General features: G+C 36.3%; 1 long non-coding RNA gene across 2 annotated transcripts in view; it reads left to right on the top strand.

Annotated features, from left to right (window-relative positions):
* LOC144199233 (uncharacterized) overlaps positions 1-26172 on the top strand; it is a 104473-nt gene that overhangs the window by 48269 nt on the left and 30032 nt on the right. The gene's annotated exons all lie outside the window — the stretch shown is intronic.

The following is a 26172-nucleotide window of genomic DNA, read 5'->3' as shown; positions in this document are numbered from 1 at the left end:
ATTGGCAATAAAAATGAAATAAGTACTTGTAGTTGGTTGTGATATGCTCCGGCACCCCGTTACCGTCATTTCCGAAAATGAATAAACCTAAAATTGTGTTTTTTTTATTTTTTAATGAAAAATAACCACTTATTTTGTTTCTTTGATGTTTTATCATTTTACTAAAAAATATATAGATAAATAATTAGAAAATATAAGATGTAGTAGTGTTATTTATTGTTTTTTCAATAATGTTCTTCATCCTTTATCTTTAGGTTCGCGGGGGGTGCTGGAGTTTATCCCAGTTAACTACAAATTACAGTCATTAAAAAAAGAGTAAAATGGAAATAACAATGAAATAAGTGTGCTCATAGTTGGTTGTGATAGGCTCCGGCACCCCGTTATCCTTGTGTCCAAAATTAAGTGAACCTTAAATTAGTCAAGATTTTTTACTTTTTGATCAAAAATAACGTATCGTATAGACAAAAAAATAATTTGAGATATAAGATGTAATAGTGAAAGGTATTGTTTTGTCAAGAATTTCTTATTTCTCATGTCATTTTCCGAACCGCTATCCTTGTTAGGTTCGCGGGGGGTGCTGGAGTCTATCCCAGCTAACTAAAAACTACCAATTTAGAGTGTCCAATCATGCCTGTCTTTGGAATGTGGGTGGAAACCGGAGTACCATGAGAAAACCCACATTTTGGCCCAGGGAGAATATACACACTCCACACAGTTGGACTGATGTGGATTTGAACCCAGATCCCTCACCGTGAGGCCGATGTGCTAACCACTTAACCACCGTAATTTCTATTAGAAAAAATACTATTATAGAATTTCAACGTCAGTGTACTTTTTAAAGATAATATAACTTATAGTAATTAATTAAAAATATTTAAACTTTATATTAAGCTTAAAAACTGACTCTAATTAAGAATCCCAACAGAAGCCATTTTTATTATTTTCAAATGTTCCCACTCATATTTTTTATATCATTTTTCCACCATGTCTCGTACATAAAGTTCCAAACTTATTTTTTTCCGTGTGGAAATATGAAAGTTTGCCTTTTTTTTTTGAAGTTTAAGTTTCCTTGCAGTATCTCGCTTAATACTTTCATTCGCCGTAAACCCGGGAAAAATACGAGTTGACATTTGAAACCAACGGAGGAAGCTTTGAAAATATTTAGCATAGAAATTCTTTGAGAGGAGTAAAGAGTCAAGTGGTGTGTATCTGTACTCATGTGTGTACTTATGTGTGTACTTTTGTGTGTATTGAGGCACCGCCGTTTCAAAGTCGCGATAAGATGTGACAGTCGATCAAACCTGGGCGAGGCTTTTTGATGCCACCCATCCGTAGCGCCGCCGTTATCTACTTGGCATTTTGCTGTCGATGTAACCGAGAATCAATTATGAGGACACAAATATGTAAAAAGATTTGCTTGTCTAAAGGTGCTGGCTGACAGTTTTGATTTGCTAAATAAATGCTGGAGTATTTTTTTTGAGTAGAAAATAGGGAGTTGTTGAGATGGGGAAATTTGGTTGGTTGCTGTTATTGATGGTGGGAGGTGGCCAGGGGTTTTTGGGTTTGAGTGGGCGTGGCTATTTTTTGGGATTGGATGGGTAGTGATGTTAGTTAGGCTGAAGTTTGGGAATTTAATGGGTGGGTAGGTTGGTTTAAATTGTTTTTGGGTGTCTAGAGTTGTTGTATTTTCCCGCATATAAGCCGTGTTTGTCATTTAAAAAAATGACTGGATTGAGGGTAAGGCTTATATGCGCATAAATTAGGCTTGACATAGATTCTGGTTGGTTGGGCTGGACCATTTTAGATATAATATTTAGATTTTTTTAATTTTTATAAATGGATTAAAAGAACTGGATTAAAAGCCCTGAATATTTAGTTTTGTATAGATCTAAAATGATGTTTATTTGAGATTTTTTTATTTTTTTTTTTAGATTTTACAAAATTATTTTTGAACTAAAGACACAGAAAAAAAGATTAAAAAATGACTGGTTGATTTAAAAAGGGAAAAATCAGGAAATTTAATATACATCCATACTCTTCATTTTAATTTCATACTGCAACAGAAAGTCAAGTTTTTGTACTAAAAACACAGAAAAAAATGATTAAAAATTGCAGTTATTGATGTATAAGGGGGAAAATAAGGAAATATTATATACATCTATATTCTTCATTTGAATTTGATCCTAAAACAGAAAGTCGACACTCATCATTTACTTTCTCGGGCCTCACAAAATGATGCAGCGGACCAGATTTGGGCCCCAGAGCCGCCACTTTGACACCAGTGACAAGGATGCAACGTCATAATGATTTTTCGTAAAAATTTTCCCTTCAAAGTAACACATTTGTACTCCCTATTAAAAAAAAACATGAATATGGAGGTGAAAATTTTGAATAAGGGTTGCGGCTTATACTCGAGAAATTGTAAAAGTCAACAGTTTTAATGCAATTTTAAGGGTGTGGCTTATACGCAGAAGCAAGAAAATACTACAGTAGTTATACTGTACTAGCTGTCCAATGAAAAAAAATATACGGAATTTAATAATGTAACAAATTGGTTTTGTTTAGTTTTTTTTAACGTTGCTATTTCCGATTGTTTTGAATGCATCACTTTAAACATTCATAGACATCAATTATGTGGATTTTTCAGTAGTAAATGTCCAATCTATTTAAAATGGGAGGAGTTACATCTTCATTTGAATATATTTGTAATGTCCAATCACAAGGGCTCTCGCATTCGTCACATGGTATAAACAACAATTCATCCGAACATCCTTCGACATCCAATCAAAAGGCTCTCTCACTCCTAGAGTGGCAGCGAATGAGCATTTCAAACGGATTGGTCGTCTATCCCTTTGAACGCCAGTCACCGAGTGAGTGAACCCATCCCCAGAGTGAAGACAATTGCCGTCCGTCAAGGACAAAGAGGAACGCGGCTCGCATCCACACCCGCGTTGACAAATGGGAAAGGACACGCATTAGGCCCGCAGCGTCGCTAGCGCCGTTTCCCAGACGCTAATGGCCGGCCTCACCTCCGTGCCGGCATCATCATCTCCGATTAGGAACGGCGGTGGGTCGGGAGGGAGGGGGGAGGAATCAATAGTTCTCCCAAGGCGTCCATATCATTCGTCTTCAGAGGCCTAGGTGAATTCCATCTGCGGTCCACTTGTATTATTTACGGGGCTGGTGGCGAAGTGGCGGCCCGGGGGCCAAATGTGGCCCGCCGCCTCATTTGGTGTGGCCTGGGAAAGTCAATGATGAGTCCCGACTTTGTGTTTTAGGATCAAATTCAAATGAAGAGTATAGATGTTTGAATTTTAATTTTTAAATTTTATGGTTTTCCCCTTTTTTAAATTAAACTGTAATTTTTTTAACCCATTTATCTGTTTTTAGTTCAAAAATTTGTATATGTATATACATATACAAATCTGTGTATATATATATGTGTATATATGTATATATGTGTATATATATGTATATGTATGTGTATATATGTGTATACATGTGTATATATGGGTGTGTGTGTATGTGTCTATATGTGTATATGTGTGTATACATGTGTATACGTGTATATATGTGTAAATGTATATGCATATGTACATATGTATATGCATATGTATACATCTATATGCATATGTGTACATGTATATGCATGTGTATATGTATATATGTATATATGTATATGCATATGTATATATGTATATGCATATGTATATATGTATATGCATATGTATATATGTATATGCATATGTATATATGTATATGCATATGTATATATGTATATGCATATGTATATATGTATATGCATATGTATATATGTATATGCATATGTATATATGTATATGCATATGTATATATGTATATGCATATGTATATATGCATATGTATATATGCATATGTATATATGCATATGTATATATGCATATGTATATATGCATATGTATATATGCATATGTATATATGCATATGTATATATGCATATGTATATATGCATATGTATATATGCATATATACATATGCATATGTATATATGCATATGTATATATGCATATGTATATATGCATATGTATATATGCATATGTATATATGCATATGTATATATGCATATGTATATATGCATATGTATATATGCATATGTATATATGCATATGTATATATGCATATGTATATATGCATATGTATATATGCATATGTATATATGCATATATAATTAATTTTCCCTTTCATTGGCTTGTGCGACTTATACTCAGGTACAACTATTTATTATTTCTTTGTGCATTAATTGTCTCGCATGATTTATACTCCGAAAAAATACGGTAATTTGCTCAGTACTCGAGAGTGACTTAAATATGTTTCCCTTTCATTTTGAATTCTTTGGCTAGTGCGACTTATACTCCGAAAAACGACGCTAATTTGCTCTCGTAAAGAACACGCAAACACATACCCCATTGATCCTAATTTAATGTATTTTTATTTCTATCCCACAACTGGCAACATCCAATCCAGTATCTCAATAATTTGGATCCTGAACACAGTTTTCTTCCCACAATCCTTTATGACAGAATTATTTTCAAAAATTATTTCCAGATGATAAATCAAAACAGTAGTGTGTTTTTAAAAATTACCCCTGTCATATTTCTTCACTCACATTTTGATGGATTAGCAAGACTAGCATCAAGTAGCTGTCAAATCGAATCAAAGAAAGGCACTCGAATTCTACGATCTTTTCCGACAGAGTTTAGCCACGCCCCCATCCGGCCGGCCTTTCATTCTGCCAACGTTCTTCATGGGGAGGGGTGCCGGAGTTAGCCACGGGCTGCTCAGACGTGATTAATTGCCGCAATAAAGCTCATTATGAAGATTAAGTAGGAGTTACAGGAGCATTATTGATCACTGTCCTTTAAATAACCTCAAAGTTGCTTGTTTGTGCATGATGGGATGGCGCCGGTCGGTCAATGTGGACGGACGGCAACGTAAAATGTTCGTGGATGATTCCCGTTTAGCCCGGTTTGTCTCGTTGTCGTTTTTGGATGTTACAGGTGAAGAAGTATAAGATTGTGTTCAGTTTTTTTGGTGGTTTTCAAGTGATAAAACGCGATAATATGACGGATGGATTGAATCTTTTGGGGATTGAATTAATTATTTGATATTTTTTTTATCCAAGGTAGGTGACTAGGGTGAAAGCAACTATTGTTTTAGATCACTGGTGTCAAAGTGGTGGCCCGCGGGCCAAATTTGGTCCCGAGCGTCATTTTTGTGCGGCCCAAGAAAGTAAATCATGAGTTTTTATTTTAGGATTAAATTTAAATGATGGTAGATGTATATTATTTTCCTGGTTTCCCTTTTTAAAATCAATCATTGCATTTTTAATACCATTTTTTTCTATTGTTTTTCGTTCAAAAATATTTTGTAAAATTTAAAAATGAATACACACATTTTCGATTCAAATTTAAATGTTGATAGATGCAATTTTTTAACAAATTTTTTTCTCTTTTGTGTTTTTAGTTAAAAAAAACATTTTGTAAAATCTAAAAATAAATATACACATATTTCTGATTCAAATGATGATAGATATATATTAATTTTCCTGATTCTCCCTTATTTAAAATAATCATGTAATTGTTTAATCAATTGTTTTGGCATTTTTAGTTCAAAAAAAACATTTTGTAAAATCTAAAAAATAAATATATAAATATTTTCCGTTTTCCACTTAAAAAAATATATATATTGTTTCCATTTGGATTAAAAAAAATATGATTAGAAAACATTTCCCAATACTAAGGGCAAAAAAAAGCTCAAATAAACATTGCTTTAGATCTATAAAAACGGACTATTTAGGGCTTTTGATCCAGAAAAAAATTGCTTAAAACCAAAATAATTGGTTCATATGACAATTGTTTTAGACAAAATAGACATTTATATTCACTGCTAAACAACAAATAGACAAGACAGTATTTTTTTAGCTGATTAAGAGCATTTACTCTATTTTAAATACAATAAAATATTATAAATTTAATGTCTAGGCAAGCATAATTTAATTATTTTTGTTCATAAACGTTTCCTTTATTAATTTATTCTTTTATAATCGTTCGGATAACAAATTGCTTCCACCAAAAATCACCTGCCTTGGATTAAAAAATATATATTTTGATATTTCTTCTAGTATTATCATACTACGAAGCGGTTTTGACCCACTGTGCTGCTTAATTTTTTTTTTGCAGAAGTCACGGACTTATCAAATAATTATATCAGTGATTAGGGAGACCATAAACCTTTTTTAATGTCAAGCTGGGAATTGTCAAACATAAATCTTCTATTCTTTGCACCTCTTTTGTCATTGGAATGCCATTTTTTTTAATGTTTTATGCTTCCAGCTCGGTATTTTCACAAAAGTATCTGAAATTAAACCTTTTGTGTTTTATGATTTCTAATCCGTGAGCTAACGGGTGAGTTAATCTGGTGTCGAGTAAGTGTAACATAACATTTGAGTGGGTTTTTTTATTATTAAAGGTCGTTTTAAGGTCAACACTTGGTTGAAGTTTATGGTAATCCCTCAAATATCGCTGCTTTTTTGGGGTAGCCATTTTTTTTGACAGATATTTATATATTTTTTTTTTTGTAAATTCATAAAAATATGAAAATCCACACTAAAACTCGCAAGAAGAAGCCACTCCCCTTTCCTCTGTTAGCTACAAGAACTGGGAGTAAAAAGGAGTACCCAGAGAAAACCCACACAGGGGAACATGCAAACTCCACACAGGTGGACCTGGATTTGAACCCGAGACCCCAGAACTGTGAGGCAGAAGCGGTAAACACTTACCCACTGCGTTGCCAAGTATATTTGAAATGTGGGAGTAAACATGCAAACTCCACTAAGTGAGTACCGACCTGGAATCGAACCCAAGACACTAGAACTGTGAGGCAGACGCGTTAAACACTTATCCACCGTGTTGCAATTTTACAACCTTATTTTATTGTGTGCTATTTACAAATTTCATAACCATACTTGTAAATCACCACTGTAAAATTGCTAAAATTACACAGTTGAATTCTATATATATTTTTGGTGGAGTATTTATTAAATATTTCAAGTTTGATCGGAATTGACGGACTATAACGAGCACCTGACTGTTGTAGTAAGCCTGTAAATTTTAAAATTTTCATTTTTAATGTATAACCTCCACACCATATCTTATTTTGACATAACTCAAAAAGCACAATAAAACCTCTTACATTTATTTTCACTCCTTAACAAAGTTAAGAGTATTTTATTTATTAGTATTTATGAGTATTTATCATCCAAAAGCTCATTTATTCCCGACGAATCCGCTACCGAAACGGTCTAAAAGTCGAGAAAAAAACACTAAATAAAGCATTCACCATAGTTACCTGAATTGATAGAAAGGTTCTCCTGGGCAGTTAACATTTTTTAACCTTATTTTTTTTTCTATTGGATTCTCAGAAGATCCAATCAATCCCAGCTGCCACCATATTCTGTCAAAAAAGACGGACCGGGGGATATCAGTAGCTGCTCTCGGTGTGCACCGGGGAAAGTGTCGAGCCGCCAATCAAATCGTCTCATTGCCACCGGCCTCACGTTTCACCGTCAGCCTTAAGGCACAACTGAGCACCTCATTTGGAGTTCAACTTCCCCAAACTGCTAAAAAAAAAACTACTTCTCACTGTCATGCTAATGATGCTAACGCTAGGTGGGGTTCTGCCCCCAGTAAGGGGTGTTGTGTGCATGTTAGCGAGATAAGACAGAAGGGACTGTGTGTCGTGCTACCGTCATTTTCGGACAGATTTGGGAAAACCAGGAATCAACTTTAAACTATTTTAAGGACAATTTTTGGTCGGATCAAAAAAAGTCCTAACAATTCAATCATTTTGAATTAAAATATAAATTAGTTTTTTGTCTGATTTTTAGTAAGTGCCGTAGTTTCACGACTATAAGGCGCACCATCAATGAATGACATTTTTTCCATATATAAGGTGCACTGTATTATAAGGCGCACTGGATTATAAGGCACACAGTATTATAAGGCGCACTGTCTATTTTGGAGAAAAATTAGGACTTAAGTGCGCCTTAGAGTGGTGAAAATATGGTAATTGCTATTGACTTCCAGGTATGAAGCACTCACTACTTTACAGTCACCTTTAGAGCCAGCCATTGTTGATGTTTTTGGATCAAATCTTGCAGTGGGGGAGGAGCTATATGATGGAAGTATTTGTAAACTAAGATGGCTGATCTGCATATTTAACAGTATTGTTTCAGTTCAGGCGTTTGTGTTTTTTTAATATCCGACAGTGGTGATTTTTCCTTTTTGGTTTTCAAGTTTTTTCCATATATAAGGCGCACTGGATTATAAGGCGCACTGTATTATAAGGTGCACCGTATCATAAGGCGCACTGTCTGTTTTGGAGAAAATGTAAGACTTTTAAGTGCGTCTTATAGTGGTGAAAATACGCTAATTGCTATTGACTTCCACCTATGAAGTACTCACTACTTTACAGTCACCTCTAGAGCCAGCCATTGTTGATGTTTTGGATTTTTTTGTATCAAATCTTGCAGTGGGGTAGGAGCTATATGATGGAAGATTTTGTAAACTAAGATGGCTGATCTGCTTATTTAACAGTATTGAGTATTAGGCGTTTGTGTTTTTTTAATATCTGACAGTGATGGTTTTTCTTTTTTGGTTTTCTGTTTTTTCCATATATAAGGCGCACTATATTATATGGCGCACTGTCTATTTTGGAGAAATTTTAAGACTTCTAAGTGCGCCTTATAGTCGTGAAAATACGGTAAGTTATTACACAGAAGGGACTGTGTGTCATGCTCCCGAAAGTTTAGAGTTCTGTTGCATTTGGGCAAAAAAAAACTGTCCTTAAGCCGGGTTTACATTATATAAATAGAATGTCATCATTCACCCAAAAAATTAGATATTCGACCGTCACGAAATAGTTAATTTGGCGTAAAATCGACAGCGCAAAAGTCGACTTTCGGCGCTAACGAAATGATGACATCGATAATTGCAAAGTAACTGTCAGGATGAAATTAGGCCAAAAACTTGTCAAGTAGCGCGTAATTATTTCTGATGAAATTTCCCACCCAACTGTGCGGTGGCGCTCTAACGAGTAGCAAAAACCACTTCACCTGTCGTGAACACTCACCCGCGTCAAACATTGATTAGCGCGCCGTTCTACGATCAATCACCGGAGTAATAGACTCGAGGTCTGCTTGATAATTATGACGTCTCTGTCAGGAACGTTGATTAGAAGAAGGGGGAGGCGGCTTGATGGTGGCGAGCGGCGAGCTGTGACGGAAAACTCTGATGTTTCTATTAGCGTTTGCTTTTATTACCTGTTTGGATATCAATGCTCTTGAGGATTGAAGGCTCAAAAACGTCAATTATGCAGATGGTTTTGATTGAAAACTTGAAAAAATGTATTTTTGTGTATTATACTCCCTTTGCATTACAAATATATTTGAAAAGTACTTCAGTCTTAGCATGACAATTTTTTTTAAGTTGTATTCAAACAGCTTAGCTGGCAATTTTAGCCACTTTTTTTCGACTTAAGTTGATTTTATTGTATTTTATATCATTTTTTGGACCGCTTTTTCCTCATTAGACGGGGTGCTAGAGCCTATTTCAGTTGACTTTAATCCTTCATTGAAGTGGCAATATGGTTTTACTTTGAATTTAGAGGTTGTTTTGTAGTAGTTTCTGGTATTGTAAATTTTTTTTTGCATGGCAATGCGCTCGTAACATAACATGAACAAATTGCCCAAAATTTGACTCCTATTTCAAGATATTTGCCCAAAATTTGACTTATCTCAAGATAAATATTCTCCCAAAATGTTACCTGTATTTCAAGATAAATATTTGTCCAAAATTTTACTCGGATTTCAAAATATTTTACCCAAAATTTGACTCGTGTGTCAAAATAAACATTAGCCAAAACATTTACTCTTATTTCAAGGTAATTGCCCGAAAATGTGCTCTTATTTCAAGATATTTGCCCAAAAAGTTACTCGTATCTAAAGATATATGCCCAAAATTTGACTCGTATGTCAAAATAAACGTTTGCCCAAAGATGTACTCTTATTTCAAGATATTTGCCCAAAATTCGACTCATACTTCAAGATATTTGCCCCAAATTTTACTCGTATCCAAAGATATTTGCCCAAAATTTGACTCGTATCCCAAAATAAATATTTCCCTAAAATTTGACCCATATCTCAAAATATTTGCCCAAAATTTGACTCGTACCTCAAAATATTTGCCCAAAATTTGACTCATACCTCCATCAAAATTTCCCCAAACTTTTACTCGTATCTCAAATTGCTCATATTTTTCGGGGCACTCATATGTCAAGGTACCACTATATATATCTTCATTTCTAAATTGAATAAACTATCCTAATTCAATTCAGTCAAATCCAGTCAAAACAAAATTCAGTTTCAATGACTTTTCTTAGGGTTTTGTATTCTTTTCACCCATTTCAACCACTCACCTCATTTCCACTCTCCTCCTCCCACCAAAAAAAAAAAAACACCTTCTCACATACGACTTAAAAGATTTGTGCAGCCGGTCCTCCACTATCTCCTCTATTGTAATTAGAAAACAGCTTAGCCAGGTACTGATAATGGCTAGCTCATCTGTAATTATCAAGCCGACAGCGTTGCTGCCCACACACTCCCCCCCCCAAAAAAAAAACCCATTAGATGACCCACCAAAACCCACATTGGCGTCACATTGATTTCATTCTTTTGTGTGAATATCCATCTTTTCATTCCCCGCCTTCGTGGCCGCTGTTCCATGCAGATAAACACTTTGGTTATTATTGTTATTGTACTTGTTGTTGTTGTTGTTTTTCCCCGCTTTTTGTTTGCAGCAATTATTGCCTGAGGATGCTATTGGAATGTACCTTGACTGTCAATGAGGGAGCAAATGGGGGGTGTTGGGGGTGTCGTAGCGTATTTTCTGGCAGCCCCGGGGAACGTCTGCTTCAGATACAAGCTATGCATTTGTTAGATTGTTATTATCGTACAGCATCGGTTGGTTGTTTCGCATTGTTGAAGGGTGTTTTAACCGTACAGTTTAAATGTCACCGATGCGTATGTTTTCAAGCGGCGACCGGCTGGAGTGATAACCAATATGGACGTAGGAAAGGCCATCTGAGTCACGGGGCTCAAATGGAATGGAAAATTCTAGGTTTCAAGACTATGTTAAGCTGCTTTTAGGGCAAGTGTGTGTGTTTTTTAAAGGGAAAATAATGGAATCTAGTCTGGGATTTTTGCTAAAATGTTATGACCCTATACGTGGATACCATGAGTGAAATGTAGTTCTATATACATATTGAATATTAAGTCTTGTGTTATTCAAAAATGTATGTATTTTTTAATAAATTATATTTTCAATGATGGTACGTTGGTGAAGTGGATAGTGCATAGGACTCGCAGTTCTGGGGTCGAGGGTTTGATCCCAGATGGGTCTTTTCTGTGTGGAGGGTAGCATGTTCTCCCTAGGCTAGTGTGGATTTTCTCTGGGTGCTCCGGTATCCTCCCACATTCCGAAAACATGCATGCTAGGCTATATGGCTAATGGTTAGCAACATGCTAACTGGCTAGTCTAGCTGGCTAACAGTTAGCTATTAGTAAAAGGTTGTTTGTCTAATTGTGGCCTGCGATTGGCTGGAAACTGATTCAGAATGTCCCCCAGTAGTTAGCTGGGATAGGCTCCAGCACCCCCCGTGACCCTAGTGAGGATAAAAATGGGTTCTTTCTATGTGGAGGTTGCATTTTCTCCCCAGGCTTGTGTGGATTTTCTCTGGGTGCTCTGGTATCCTCTCACATTCCAAAAACATGCATGCTAGGCTAGCTGGCTAACAGTTAGCAACATGCTAACAGTTAGCAACATGCTAGTGATTGGTTGTTTCTCATTGTGCCTTGCTATTGGACACTGGACACTGATTCAGGGTGTCCCTTGTAGTTAGCGGAGATAGGCTCCAGCACCCCCCGGGAGCAAAAACTGGCCATTGAGTTAAATTGCGATTGTAAGTGTTAGTACTTAGTATGACAAAGTACTCAAACATGAGTAATCTTGGCCCATAAAAAAAGTATAATAGTAAATTTTCAGCTATTAAAGCTACCACAACACGACCATAAAAAAATGTCATAAAATGGTGCCCATGTCCATTTAGGGCTACCAAATCGGTGTCCAATTCCAAGTGGACCTTTTTAAAGGAGTACCGCAACACATAGAAGTTGTCACTCGGAATGGGAGCTCTTTACATGAGGAGAGGAAATTACATTTTTAGAACATTTATTCCCATTCTGCCGAGCCGGGGGGCTTGTTTGTCTCCGGCGAGGAGACGAGGAGGGGGAGTTTTGCGTTACGACATGCTTTTCATTTTGCTGCTTCCTTGGGAGAAAAAGCGAGGGGAGATGGGTAAGGGGGGGGTTCGGGTTTTTTATGTCAAAGACGGCATGGTGAATCCTTACCGTGTCTTTTGGGACAAAGCTCGGCAGGGGTGGCTGCCGAGTGCACTTCATCACCTGGAGCGAGAGAATCACTTAGCGTGGTAGTAGTGTGTGTGTGTGTGCCTTTTTGGAGGGGACATAAAGCTCAGAGGTTGACACCCAAGGACGTGGTGGGGGGATGGGGGGGCGATTTCATGATGCTAAAGACAAGTGTGGTGTTGTATACCAGGTTTTTAAGAGGGTGGATTATTTTGGGTTTATTGTTTGATTGGGGATTTGGCCTTGTTTTTTGAGAGGGGTGTTTTGGGTTGGGGGTGGGAGGGGTTTATGTGGTGGGTTTGTTGGAGTAGGGGTGTGAGGTTGAGGGTAGGTGGGTGGGGAGGTTTTGGGGGTTATTAAGGTTTGGTCCTAAGTCGTAAAAACATTGGATTTGGGATTGGAATTGAATTTGGAAGTTGAATTTAATTTAAAAGTAGAATTGAATTTAGCATTGTAATTGAATTGAATTTAGAATTGGAATTGAATTTGGAAGTGGAATTGAATTGTGAATTTAGCATTGAAATTGAATTTGGAATTGGAATTGAATTGTGAATTTGGCTTTGAAATTGAATTAAATTTGGAATTGGAATTGAATTTCGGGATCAGAAATTAATTTTGGAATGGAATTGGGGAATTGATTGTGGAATTGAATTTGAGACATGAATTGGAATTGTATTTGAGGAATGAATTGGAATTGAACTTGGAAATGAATTTTGGAATTGGATTTTGGGATGAAAATTGAATTTTGGAATTGAATTTGTAGATTAATTTTGGAATTGGAAATGAATTTTGGATCTGAATTTGGAAATCAATTTTGGAAGTAGGGTTGAATTTTGGAATTGGAATTGAGTTTTGGATTTGTTTTTTGGAATTGCAAATGCATTTTTTTAAAGCTTTCACCACGATGTTCACAAATATCAAACAAATAAATTGCATGCTAAGCTAACTGGCTAACACTCTAAACTGCCAGGTTCATCTATCTCCTCCACTGCCGTTGGCCGACCACCCATTCAGGGTATCCCCCACCTGATGCCCATAGTTAATCGGTATAGGTCTAGCACCCCTGGCGAAAATAAATGAATGAATCTCAGTGATTGTGCATTCCTCATCTGCTCGGGCATTTTCAGTGCCAAAAGTTTGCGAGGAAAAACTGGAAGGGCAACAAAACAAAAAACACCTTGAGCCTGCTTGAGCTAGCTCCAGGGAAAAAATGCTTGGACAGCTGCCAGGCCCCGCGAGATTTGGAGGTGTCTTCCTTCTTCCCGGCCAGCAGACGGAGCTTGAAAGGTGCCATTTTGTTTTTTTGACCGCAAAGACCACAAGCCGATTTCAAGGCGCCAGGGACGAGAAAATCTTCTCAAAAAGTCGATTAAAGCCAACAGCTGTGATTCAGGTGAAGCCATGGCTCGAAAAATCCCTCAAAAAGTCTCAATCCAGACGTAAAAGTTGTTGTTTTTTGCGCAAATGTATCAGGAAAAGGCCAATTGAGAACGCCATTTTTTCCTGGCGGCTGGCAATTAAATTTCCATGGAGAAAAAAAGGGAAATCAATAGCCATTGAGTTGAAATCCCCCCAAAAAGTTTCAATCCAGACGTAAAAGTTGTTGTTTTTTGCGCAAATTTATCAGGAAAAGGCCAATCGAGAACGCCATTTTTTTCCGGCGGCAAGAAAATAAATTTCCATGGAGGAAAAAAGGGAAATCAATAGCCATTGAGTTCAAATTCCCCCCAAAAGTTTCAATCTAGACGTAAAAGTTGTTGTTTTTTGTGCGAATTTATCACAAAAAGTCCAATCAAGAACACCATTTTTTTTTTGGCGGCCGGCAAATCAATTTCGATGGAGGAAAATAGGGAAATGAATAGCAATGGAGTTGAAATCCCCCAAAGAGTTTCAATCCAGACGTAAAAGTTGTTGTTTTTTGCGCAAATTTATCAGGAAAAGGCCACTCGAGAGCAAAATAAATCGGCAAATAAATTTCCCTGGAGAAAAAAAAGGGAAATGAATAGCCATTGAGTTGAAATCCCCCAAAAAGTTTCAATCCAGACGTAAAAGTTGTTGTTTTTTGCGCAAATTTATCAGGAAAAGGCCAATCGAGAACGCCATTTTTTTCCGGCGGCTAGAAAATAAATTTCCATGGAGAAAGAAGGGAAATCAATAGTTGCATTCTGCTTCTTTTAGGATCCTCACAGTTGCTTCTGAAAGTGTAATTTATCGAACCTTTTACCCTAATCACACACATTGGCTATAATTACAAAGCGTGACAGCAGATGGGTTTTTTATTTATTTTTTTGCTGAATGCTTTTCCTGGAATTTTACTTGGTGTATTGAGTTTTGGCGGATAACGACTTTTGAAAGTGCTTGGTTGCTTCTTTGGGTCTTTTTACAGAATGGCTTGGATGCCTTTTTTGAAGGTTTTAGCTGTGGCTTTTTCAATTATACAAAATTATGGCAATTAAATATTGTTCGTTTTTTCGCAACTTTTTGTCAATGTTTTTTTTTTTGACGTTTGGCCTGAATATAACATATTTTTTTGCATTGATTAAAATGGTGTTGGTCGTCTTATATTCGGGGTCTAGACATTATAATTATTTAACGCTAGAGGGCGCCAGATTGCTTTAAAGTGAATACTGAACATTTTGATGGTTAATGCGGTTATTGCATTTTTGTTCAAATTTTCAAAAAAAACGAACCCCTTCATTTTTAAAGACGTGATTGCACTTTACATATTTAATTGTCAGCCATTTTTGCAGGATTTCAATGAGGCATTTTTTCTTCAAAGTATCGTCAAAATATTTTTTTCAGATGTATGGCAAATATATTTTTGTATAAAAATTTAATTTGTGTTTAAAAAAAAAAAACTTTAAACTTGAGTTTTGAAAAAATAAGGGGTCGTCAAATATTCGCGGTTTTGACGTTATACTCATTCAACACTAGAGGGCGCCAGATATATTTAAACCGAATGCTGAACACTTTTATTAATGCAGTTTTATCAATTTAGTTGTTTAATCGCGGGTTCGTTTACATTTAAAAAAACAAAAGCCAGTTTTTTTAAAATGTGATTGCACTTTTACATATATAAATGTCAGCCATTTTTGCATAATTTGAATTAAGCTTTTTCTCTTGAAAATATCTTCAAAATATTTTTTTTCAGATGTACTGCAAATATTTTTGTATAAAAACTCAATCTGGTGTACAAAAAACCTTCAAACTTGAGTCTTGAAAAAAAGATAAGGTCGTCTTACATTCAGGGTCTTGTAATTATACTAATTGACCACTAGAGGGATATCTAAAGCGAATGCTGAACACTGATTAATACAGTTCTTGCAATGTTAATGTTTTATTTTGTTGTTTTTTACATTCCATTTCACATTTTTATCGTTATTTAAGAACTTGTTCTTCAGTAAATCATCGAACAAATTCCCCGACATCTTTTTTTTTTACGATATAAGTCTTTTTCCGACAAAAAAAGGAACAAAAAAGCCAAGTCGAATAAGCGCAATAGCAATTCGTAGCTTTCAACACTTCACCGTCAAAAACGAGTCAAATCCGCCACCGCTGAGCCGTCTTGATTGCATCAGCCGAGTGGCCATGAAATCCAATCAGAGTGGTCGCCGAATGGAGACCGCTCGACACGTTGAGGGAGAAAAAAAAGTGGCTAGATTTTGAGGCTAGGAATGAGCTCGCAAACGGACAATTGGCTCAGGGTGGTGATTGGGGGCAGGAAGTTGATAGCCAAAGGTCACCTGACCAATCCTTGTTGGTGTCCAATCTTATTAGCGCGATAGAGTTGGATTGGGGAAATGTACTAGTGCTTCGGTTTTCAACTTTGTTGGATTGATGTAATGAGATCTATTACAACAGTTTTGGATAAATTGGGACAAGGAATGGCTATTTGTGTTTCTACTTTTTTATAGATATTTTTTTTGGTAGATTAATTTTATTAATGTTATTTTGATTTCAAAGACAAAAATTCATATCTCAAGGTGCCAAACCACAAAATTCTCATATCTCAAGGCGTCAAACCACAAAATTATCATATTTCAAGGCGTCAAACCACAAAATTCTCATATCTCAAGGTGTCAAACCACAAAATTCTCATATCTCGAGGCGCCAAACCCCAAAATTCCCATATCTCAAGGCGCCAAACTCCAAAATTCTCATATCTCAAGGCGACTTAAAGTCGTACGAAATACTGGTCGGGAGAATACTTTTGAAGACATCCTCCCTTAAGGTTCCAATCTATTTAATTAAATGCCAATAATTGAATAAGATGTCTGCCTGCAGTTATTAATAATTACAAAGAAGGGTAATTATTAATGAACCTATCACCCCAAAATTCTCATATCTCAAAGCACCAAACCACCAAATTCTCATATCTCAAGGTGCCAAACCACAAAATGCTCATATCTCTAGGCGCCAAACCCCAGAATTGTCATATCTCAAGGCACCAAACCACACAACTCTCGTATCTCAAAGTGCCAAACCCCAAAATTCTCATATCTCAAGGCGCCAAACCCCAAAATCCTCATATCTCAAGACTACAAACCAAAAAATTCTCATATCTCAAAGGGCCAAACCCCAAAATTCCCATATCTCAAGATGCCAAACCCCAAAATTCTCATATCTCAAGGCGCCAAACCCCAAAATTCTCATATCTCAAGACTACAAACTAAAAAATTCTCATATCTCAAAGCGCCAAACCCCAAAATTCCCATATCTCAAGACGCCAAACCCCAAAATTCTCATATCTCAAGACTACAAACCAAAAAATTCTCATATCTCAAAGCGCCAAACCCCAAAATTCCCATATCTCAAGACGCCAAACCCCAAAATTCTCATATCTCAAGACTACAAACCAAAAAATGCTCATATTTCAAAGCGCCAAACCCAAAAATTCCCATATCTCAAGACGCCAAACCCCAAAATTCTCATATCTCAAGGCGCCAAACCCCAAAATTATCATATCTCAAGGCGCCAAACCCCAAAATTCACCTGCAAAGTTCTCAAAAAAGTCGGTCCGATTGTTCTGTAGTTCATTTTATAATAAACTAAAACAACCACCGCCATATTTGCATGTCACAACAACACTTGTATTCAAGTTTAAGGTTTTCGAAATAGTCGAACAAATGCGCAGTGACAGCCCCTCTGAATAGAATTCGATTATAAAATCAATGCGTAACCCGCCGCGAAGCCGCCGCCATCGCCCGTCAATAACCAAACAAGCTCACCTTGTCTTATTTTATTTTTTTTTACCACGGTGGGGGGTCGATGGGAAAAACAGCAGGTGAATCTTGTGTGCGCCGCCGCCATTTGTACGCGTAATTGTGTGACAGTTCACGTAATGACTTGCGCTTTCCTTCTTCATTTCTTTTACCTCACGAGCGCGGAACATCGCCAAGGCGCTTGAAAAGGGCGCAATCGATAATCTTTTCTATTTAGGAGTGAGCAGGTTGTCTCGGAATGGAAGGAAAGGGGGCGGGGCATATGGGTTTGTCAAGGTCCAATGAGTGGGTGTTGTTTATGTCAGGGTTTTGGGGTTTGGGACTATGCGGGAACATTTGGAGGTGCTGGTGGGGGGGGGGGGGGGGGCAGAGATGGAATTGGTATTATATTTGATATTGTTTGTGGGGATTGGTGATTCCATCTGTTAATATTCAATTGAAGGCTTTTATTGTTATTATGCAAAGTTTATTGAGATTTTAAGTGTCTCCGGCAAGTGAAAACAAACAGACATAAATAAATAATCTGTCAATAAATAAGTCAAACATAAGAAATACATAAGAAATACATAAGAAATACATAAGAAATACATAAGAAATACATAAGAAATACATAAGAAATACCTAAGAAATACCTGAGGAATACATGAGGAATACATGAGGAATACATGAGGAATACATGAGGAATACATGAGGAATACATGAGGAATACATGAGGAATACATGAGGAATACATGAGGAATACATGAGGAATACATGAGGAATACATGAGGAATACATGAGGAATACATGAGGAATACATGAGAAATACATGAGAAATACATGAGAAATACATACAAAATACATACAAAATGCATAAGTACATATGTAATGCAAAATAACATCAACAAACAAGTCAAATAATTAATCAATACATACTAACAATAACTAATCTACAATAAATAAATAAGAAATACATACATTTTAGTCAACAACATTAATTAGTGCAAAAATAACAACAACAAATAAACAAACTTTAAAAAAAAGGAAAACAATCAATTATTTTAAGAGATTGACAATATATAACAAATACAACTTTTTATCTATTCTATTGATTGTTTTGATTATCTAATTTTCAAAAATAATTTGCTCATTCTTACTTAATTATTGAAATGTTATTGATAAGTATTCAGAACAAACGTTTTTTGGCCAAAAGGCAGCTTTGTACTTCAATTTGGAGGTTATTTAGTTAAGCTTTACTAACAACATACACACACATACACATAGTACACAAACATAGTACACACACATTCCCAATAGTGGGCATGAAAGCCTTTCTATCTTTGATGCCAGTCAGGCAGGCAGCCCTTCAGTCCTCTCTCTACTCCACGGCGCCCCCTCTCTCCCTCCCTCTCTCTCCACCCACGCTTCGCTATCGACTCCTAAATTAATCTCTGTGATTAAACTGAGCAGGAAAGTTTGACAGTTCTCTTACTTGTACTACAAACACAAAGATTTAGCCTCTCCAAGTGTGTGTTTTCGTGTGTATTTTTGAATAAAAAACTCTGACTTGGCAGGCAAAAAAACGATACAAGTTGGCAGTTTGCGGTGTTTTGGTGACGGTGGTAGACGTCCAATCAAAATGGATGGGATTTTTATCAGTTTTGATGTTTTTTTAATTAGGTAATTGATGTTTTTATTAAAGGACGATATTTTGAATGGAATTCATACAAAAAATGGCGGTCAATTAACTCATTGGTTGTAAAATTTGTTGTTGGCATTTTCGTGGGTAGTTTATTGTTCGGAGATAATTTCTATTTAGAACCCTTTTATTATGATTTTTGCTTTTGTATGTTACAATTTTTATTAAAAAAAACACAAACTTCAATTTTTATTCAAAAAAGACAAACTTCAGTTTTTATTAAAAAAACACAAACTTCAATTTTATCAAAAAACAAACTTCAATTGGTATTACATTACAAGAAGTACATAAGAAGTGCATAAGAAATACATAAGTACATAAGAAGTACATAAGAAGTACATAAGAAGTACATAAGAAGTACATAAGAAGTACATAAGAAGTACATAAGAAGTACATGAGAAGTACATGAGAAGTACATGAGAAGTACATGAGAAGTACATGAGAAGTACATAAGAAGTACATAAGAAGTACATGAGAAGTACATGAGAAGTACATGAGAAGTACATGAGAAGAACATAAGAACATGAGAAGTACATGAGAAGTACATGAGAAGTACATGAGAAGTACATGAGAAGTACATGAGAAGTACATGAGAAGTACATGAGAAGTACATGAGAAGTACATGAGAAGTACATGAGAAGTACATGAGAAGTACATGAGAAGTACATGAGAAGTACATGAGAAGTACATGAGAAGTACATGAGAAGTACATGAGAAGTACATGAGAAGTACATGAGAAGTACATGAGAAGTACATGAGAAGTACATGAGAAGTACATGAGAAGTACATGAGAAGTACATGAGAAGTACATGAGAAGTACATGAGAAGTACATGAGAAGTACATGAGAAGTACATCAGAAGTACATCAGAAGTACATCAGAAGTACATCAGAAGTACATCAGAACTACAAGAACTAAAAAAACACAAACTTCAATTTTTATTTAAAACAAAACACAAATTTCAATTTTTATTAAAAAACACATTTCAATTTTTCCAAAAAAACACCAATTTTTACTAAAAAAATAATACTAGCAAAAACCTTTAAAAAAGCATTTATTTAATATTAAAAAAAATTGAAAAACAACAGCAAATATCATTTTTTGAGTCAAATAACTTAAAAAGTTAGGACCTCCAAACAGTATTCAAATACAAGATCAAGTCAAGGAAATAACATTTTAGCACCCCCATTTTGCGATTGACTTTCCAGCTGCCGTCATTTCCGACGGTGCGAACGTTTGGCGAGAATCAAATCCGTTTGTGTGTCTGAATAGGTCCTGATAACGAATAAAAAAAAAACAGGCAGCCATCATCGTATATGCGATTGTGTGTATTCAATGTCCCGCGCATTTCTCATTTCCTGCTTTTTGTACGGGACAAAAGAAAATGACTCGCTATTCAGGTTTAGCTTGGGTTGGAATTGGGGAACTTTGTTGTTTAGGGCTTTTGTTTTTGGTGGAATTCTTAGAGCTCGGAGTAAAGTCACTTTTAGACAAAAAAATGTGATATAAAAGCACTAGTGTGCATTAATAGGCTGAATTAAGGTGGAGACAAAGTGCTCTACTAGCTAAATGCTAATTAAAGTCTGCAATTAAGTATTGGTAGTACATTTTTTTTTTAATTTGGTTCCAAGGATCGATGCTAATACATCCCTAGAATATACATACCATTTTTTATCGGGATTAGCCTATGGATAATAAAGGAATTGATGAAAAATTACAGTATACACACAACCAACAACATCAATGTTATTTTAGTATGCCATCGTACAGTCATACCTTGAGATAAGACTACCGTATTTTCACGACTATAAGGCGCACTTAAAAGTCTTAAATTTTCTCCAAAATAGACAGTGCGCCTTATAATACAGTGCGCCTTATATATGGAAAAAACTGAAAACCAAAAAGGAAAAACCACTACTGTCGGATATCAAAAAAACACAAATGCCTTTACTGAAACAATACTGTTAAATATGCAGATCAGCCATCTTAGTTTACAAAATCTTCCATCATATAGCTCCTCCCCCACTGCAAGATTTTATACCAAAAAATCCAAAACATCAACAATGGCTGGCTCTAGAAGTGACTGTAAAGTATTGAGTGCTTCATACCTGGAAGTCAATAGCAATTACCGTATTTTCACCACTATAAGGCGGACTTAAAAGTCTTCAATTTTCTCCAAAATAGACAGTGCGCCTTGTAATACAGTGCGCCTTATATATGGAAAAAATGTCATTCATTGAGGGTGCGCCTTATAATGCGGTGCGCCTTATAGTCGTGAAAATACGGTAACTAAAAAACATGTCTCGAATGCTCGCATCTCAAAATTTTTCTCGTATCTTGAGGCAAATATTTGTTCGGAATTTTACTCTTATCTCAAATTGCTCGTATGTTGGGGTACTTGTATGTCAAGGTAGTACTTTGTCAGAAATGTTGATCTTACAAAACATCTTATAAATATAATATTAAAGAAGGTATTTTCTGTTGAGAAATATAATGATTCCTCATTTTAATCGTATTATATTTTCTCAACATAAAATAATTGTCATTAGTATTTTTTTAGGTTTTACGTATCATCTTAAAAGTTTTAAGTTGAAAATTCCGTCAACTAAATGTTTATTTTGGAGGTATATAAGAATGTTCATTGTTTTTACAGATTTTTTAAGAGATTTTTTTTATAGAAGTTAATGTTGCTAATGCTAATTTTAGGTTGTTTTTTTGTTGAAAATTGGTACATTTAAAATAAAGTCGTAGTAAGAATTATGAAAAATACCCGCAAAAAAATTAGGAAAATGTCAATTTAAAGTTGTAATATTTTATAATCCTCAATGGTTTTAGTTTTTGGGGAATTTTAGTCATTTTTTTTGTTTTATTTTCCGACTCTAGTCTCCAAACTGCACTCCAAAAAGTATTTTTATTGTTTTTTCTTTTCATTCAAACTTATTTTTCTGTATTTATACAAGTTTCAGTTAAAAAGAGTAAGTTTTTCCATCCTAAAATATGATTTTGTTGTCCCCCGTAGAGTTATTGCAATAAAAGCTGAGTAGCAAAGAACAAAAATATGAAAAGTATTTAAATATAGCCTTCAGAGAATGTTGCTTCAAAGTGTCACTTGACAAATATTTTCATTTATTTTGAAAGGCGTAGCATTAAAGTCAAGGGAAATACACTTTTATGCTTTTTATTTTTTTTTGGACACTTCAAATTGAAGGACATCCTTTTTTTTTTGCTTTTTAATTCCACTTGCGATATTGAACATATTATCATGAAACTTGTACTTATCTCAAATTTGACAGAAAGTCAACAGTTTTTGAAGTCCAAAAGCGCCATTTCTTTTTTTGTAGTTTGTTTTCAGTTCAGTTGTATTTAACTTGAAAGGCTTCGATTTGAATGGTTACAAACTGGGTTTATTTTTCTTTCAAATAAGATTCCCCAAAAAATAGCATTAAAAAAAGTGTTTCCTTCCAATTGCTTTTTCCAGCAAATGGAATGGATGCAGTTGTCATGGCGATATGATGTAAGGCGTCTCCATGACAACGGAATGCGCTCCATCCATGCGCCAATAGACTCAAAAAATAACATTTTTAAATAAATATATGTATTGATTTTACATATACAAACTCCATTACCCATAATTCTTCTAAACAGACTCCGCCCACACACTCAAATTTGATTATCTTATTTTTTACGATTTTTTTTAAAATGTATGTTTTGATTTTACATCTACAAACTCTATTACCCACAATTCTTCTTAACAGACTCCGCCCACACCCTTAATTTTGATTATCTTATTTTTTACGAATTTTTAAAAAATGTATGTTGATTTTACATCTACAAACTCCATTACCCATAATTTTTCTTAACAGACTCCGCCCACACACTCGATTTTGATTATATTTTTTATTTTTTGGTATATTTTTAGTTTATTTTCTTTTTAATAACTTCATATTGATGATCTTTTATAAAAATAAAAAATAAAACATTGCGTGGGTTTTCTCCGGGTACTCCAGTTTCCTTACTCCCTAAAAAAAGGCATGCTAGGCTAGCTAGCTAACACTATAAATTTCCCTTAGCAACAATAGGTTGTCTTTGTCAACTTGTGCCCTGCGATTGGCTTACCTCCAATTTAGCCTTCCCATAATTAGCTAGGATAGGCTTCGACACCCCCGTGCGACCCTTGTGCAGTACAGAAAATGAATGAGTCACTCTTCTTCATTTCATGTCATTTTTTGAACCACTTTATCCTCACAAGAGGGGGTGCTGGAGTCTATCCCAGCTGATTTGGGGCCATATGCAATGGCCAGCCAATCACAGGGCACGAGGAAACAAACAACCATTAGTGCTCACATACCTAGCGTCAATTTAGTGTCCAATTAGCTTAGCATGTTTTTTTTTTTGGAACGTGAATACCCGAAAAAAAGAACATGCAAACCTAGACCTGGATTTGAACCCAAGTCCCTCACCGTTAGGCCGACACACTCTCCACTCAACCACCGCACCGCTGAACGAACAATTCAAAATTCCTAATACATTTACAATACTCATTGTTATTTTGTAGCTGATTTCAATGACAATACCAACAATTTAATCAATTTTCCCATTCTCACGTTAACCTCTTACACTCTCCTCTGGCTCCGCCCCCTTCCATACCACCAAAAATCCTCCTCTAACAGTAACGCATCTAATGATAAACCTAGCCTGACCTCCCGTTGCGATACAAAGACTTAACCCACCATTCCGAGAAAATGGCGCACTCTCATTTTCCCCCGCCGTCTTCTGCCGTCCTTCCCGTCTCCTCCCCCCTCGTCCCCTTCTCAGGGTGACAACGGGCCATTATGTTATGCACACTCGGTCACATTACTCCAGAATTGTGGTGATGACCAAGGTGGATTTAACATCTAGTCTTTTTGCAAATCCATCTTTCTATCCCTGTAGTCTTACTATGAATATATTTCATAGCTATTTTTTTTTGTTGCCGCTATCTCCCGGGGAGGCTAATTAGCTGCAAAACTCCAAACGGTTTTGAAAGAAGACATAAGAGCCTATTCATTGGCCTTCCACCACCAGGGGGCAATCAGCGGGGGAGAAAGCTCCAATTGGAGCTCTTGTTTTGCTACTAACTGCGGGGTTTCTTCCGGAAATTTGTGGAGAAACACACCGGCAGCCATTTTTTTTTTAAATAAATAGTTGGCACCAATGCGAAAAAATGGAAGGCATTTTTTCGCTTCTTACTATTAAATTAGCGCAGTTATTGTGGCTAGGTTAGGCAATGCTACATGCATTGTTGGTGTTGGATGTCCAATTAGTTTGAAGTGGGAGGGTTTTACACATTTTGACAGCAGGGGGCGATAGAAGGAATGCCATTGCGGATAGCAAATTGTATTTGTGATTTGGAATCAGCCGTTGTCTGTGTATTTAAACCCCTATTTTTTGGGCTTTTGTTATGTTATTGTTTGCCTGTTTGTCCTGAACTTACAAAAAAATCTAATTAACCAAAAAAAATTCCCTCAGAAAAAACGGGTACTCGGATGTTTGGCCGCCGGACGTTTGGTCGCCAGACGTTTGACAGCATGTTGAAACCAGCTCTCAAAATTATATTCACCCGGGCGACCAAATGTCCGGGCGACCAAACGTCCTTTGCGACCAAACGTCCTTTGCGACCAAAAGTCCTTTGCGACCAAACGTCCTTTGCGACCAAATGTCCGGGCGACCAAACGTCCTTTGCGGCCAAACGTCCTTTGCCACCAAACGTCCTTTGCGACCAAACGTCCTTTGCGGCCAAACGTCCTTTGCGACCAAACGGCCTTTGCGACCAAACGTCCTTTGCGGCCAAACGTCCTTTGCGGCCAAACGTCTTTTGCGGCCAAACGTCCTTTGCCACCAAACGTCCTTTGCCACCAAACGTCCTTTGCGACCAAACGTCCTTCACGACCAAACGGGAAAAAAAATGCAATGTAGTGAAGCCACGATATTTCGAGGGATTACTGTAATTGGACTGAGACTAAGAATACTACGAATACTGACAATAGATGCGATAATGGAACCCGGTTTGTTTTGTAAACCCAACTTTGGCATGGTGGGCACCTCTAGGTCGGGAATGGCAGTTAATTTGAAGTAATTTACCAGTCGGGGGGGGGGGGGGTGTAGCGGGATGAAAGGGCCGGGTCATTGTTTAACGCGAGCAGTCAATTACGCCACTTCTAATGAGATCAAAGTGATGGAGGCCATCAGGATCTAACATAAAGCCTCATCAGCCAAGCAGATTAATGGAGTCGGTCGGGCGGGCGGGGGGGGCCGGAGCCGAGCCTTCCGGATCCTTGACTTTCAATGAAGTTTGATCTTTTGGCAAACAATGGCGGGTCAGTCTATTAACCTCGGCTTTAATGATGCGGAATCCATGCAAAAAAAAGGCAACACGGGAATGGATTTCCTGCTAATTAAAACTTGATACTAGGCACCATTATTTTTGTTTGTTTTTTGTTGCTTTTGAGTTTTAATGGAAAACTGACATTTCCTTGACATTATCCTGTAGTTGGACCTTCATAATAGCTGCCATTTAGTTTCCTGGAGATGTCTTAGATGAGTGTTGTCGTGCTTTATTTAGTGTCGTCCATGTTTATGCTTGTGTTAAAAAGACAAGGCGTATTTGTGTGTGTGTGTGTGTGTGACCCTGAAGCAAATGAGCAGATGCTCCATTAGCCTTTTGTAGAAAATGTGCCAAGAAAGACACAAGGGAGATTCAAGATTTCACTCTAA

The sequence above is a fragment of the Stigmatopora nigra genome, chromosome 7 (assembly GCF_051989575.1).
Source record: "Stigmatopora nigra isolate UIUO_SnigA chromosome 7, RoL_Snig_1.1, whole genome shotgun sequence".
NCBI classification, from domain to species: Eukaryota; Metazoa; Chordata; class Actinopteri; order Syngnathiformes; family Syngnathidae; genus Stigmatopora; species Stigmatopora nigra.
This window is presented reverse-complemented; position numbering and strand designations above follow the sequence as displayed.